Raw genomic sequence first — 2,142 nt, 5'->3', positions numbered from 1 at the left:
CCTTATTTACTCTTTCGATCTGATGGAATCCCCACCCAATCTGCATCTATGAAGTCACATATCTTCACCCCCTCTGTTCATTTGTATCATAGTCCAAACTGGGTAGTGCCCCTGAGGTACCATAGAACATGCTTAGCTACCCTCCAAAATAGTTTGGTTGGCCTAACCATAGCTTGGCATAACTAGTTGACTGCATAGCACATATTTGGTCGTGTGTTGACAGTATATATTAGGGAACCCACCAACTGTCGGTAAACAGTATCATCCACTTCCTCGCCTGGAGTGGCATCCTCTTGCCTCTAGTTGGTCACTAAAAGAGACTCCGTGGATTTGCAACTGTCCTTGTAGAACATCTCAAGTATCTCGTTGACATACTTTCCCTGAGAGACAAACAGTTCCTCATCACCTTTCCATAATTCCAATCCAAGTAAGTAGGGCATGAGACCCCTGTCCTTCATTTCAAACTCTCTTACAAGGTCCTCCTTGCAAGATTTGATCAGCTGATCATCACCAGTTAAAATCAATTCATCAACATATATGACAATAATCAACAATTTACCTTCTACCAAAATATGATAGAGGTTTGCATCCAATTCACTTTTGGTGAAGCCCAAACCAGTGAGATAGTTTTTGATCCTGGTACACCAAGCACAAGGTGCTTTCTTAAGACCATACAATTCTCACTTGAGTCTGCACACATGAGACTCCTAATCAAAATTATGAAAGCCTTTTGGTTGTTGAACATACACCGCCTCCTCAATAACTCCATTAAAGAATATTATTTTCACACCCATAATCTTCCACCCCATCTGTGCAACCAGAGCAAGATTTGATCTGATGGATGAGTACCTTCCTACAGGAGCAAAGGTCTCCTCATATTTAATCCCCTCAACTTGAGAGTATCCCTTGGCCACAAATCTAGCCTTGTACTTTTCTATGCTTTCGTTTATTGCATGCTTTACCTTGAAGATCCATCTTGAACTGACAATTGATTTTTTCTGTTGGTCTTGGGACCAATTCCAAAACACTGTTATTTACAATGGATTTGTATTTCTCCACCATTGCATCAACCCATATAGGTTTCTCTACTACTTCCTCAAAATAGGATGGCTCAGTCTCTACAAGATTAATCATTAGAGCCATGTAGACAGTGTACCAATCTGGTGACCTTCTCTGCCTACGTTGATTTGAAGGAGCACCCACATTCTCCCTCGCATCCTGCACAAGTATCTCAACTTCCCTAGTACTTTTCCAGCCTTCTTTGAATGTTTTTTCTTGAGTGGTTGTCTCCACTCTCTGCTCCTCAATCTATGGTTTCTCAACAACTTCTTGAGGTTCCTCCTTTGGATCTAAAATCTCCTCTTTTAGCGGGATCTGAAGCTCCCTCTCAAGAGAGCATTGCATGGCTTTTTCTTCATTAAATTTTTGAACAATTTTCATTTTTAGGGATGGCATGTACACATGGTAGTTGTGGGGAGTTTCTGTGTAACCCATAAATACCTCCAATTTTTTTTTGACTCTAGCTTCTTCCTTGATTCTTTGGAGATATGGCAGTGAAAAGAGGCTCCAAAAATCCTGAAGTGGGACACATCCAACTTTCTCCCCGAGAAAGCCTCCTCCAATGTAATCATGCCCAGAATACGTTGATGATTCTAGTCCTGCAAATAGTGTATAAATTCCTTGTAGATTCAAACTGGTAATTGTAATTTAGTAAAACAATAGACTTGAATCTACTCTACCAACTACGGAAACAATTAACGATCGTGAAATAACGAAGCATACAAGAGAAAGAATTCAATCAACACATTACACAATGATTTCTTGGGGAAAGCCACAACTAAAAACCCTTGCTATCTGTATATTTCATTAGTCAGAAAAATATGAGAAGATTACAATGTATTTCTCAAGCCCGAGCAACCTCTTCACTATCTCTATCTATCTCATTGCTTCCTAGACAAGCCTTGGCAAATACTTAACCAATTTTATGCTTACCCAAATCCCTATTTCCATGTATTATTTCCTTAGGAATTAGCCCCTATTAATTAGGGAAACTCATCCAAAAATACACAATACATCATAGGCCTTCTTCTGACTACGTGCACCACCTATTCAATTTGGATGATTATACAACTGATAGTATAC

Source organism: Pinus tabuliformis, chromosome Q (genome assembly GCF_031772625.1).
Source record: "Pinus tabuliformis cultivar Carrire ecotype Pingquan chromosome Q, CPIR1, whole genome shotgun sequence".
NCBI classification, from domain to species: domain Eukaryota; kingdom Viridiplantae; phylum Streptophyta; class Pinopsida; order Pinales; family Pinaceae; genus Pinus; species Pinus tabuliformis.
This window is presented reverse-complemented; position numbering follows the sequence as displayed.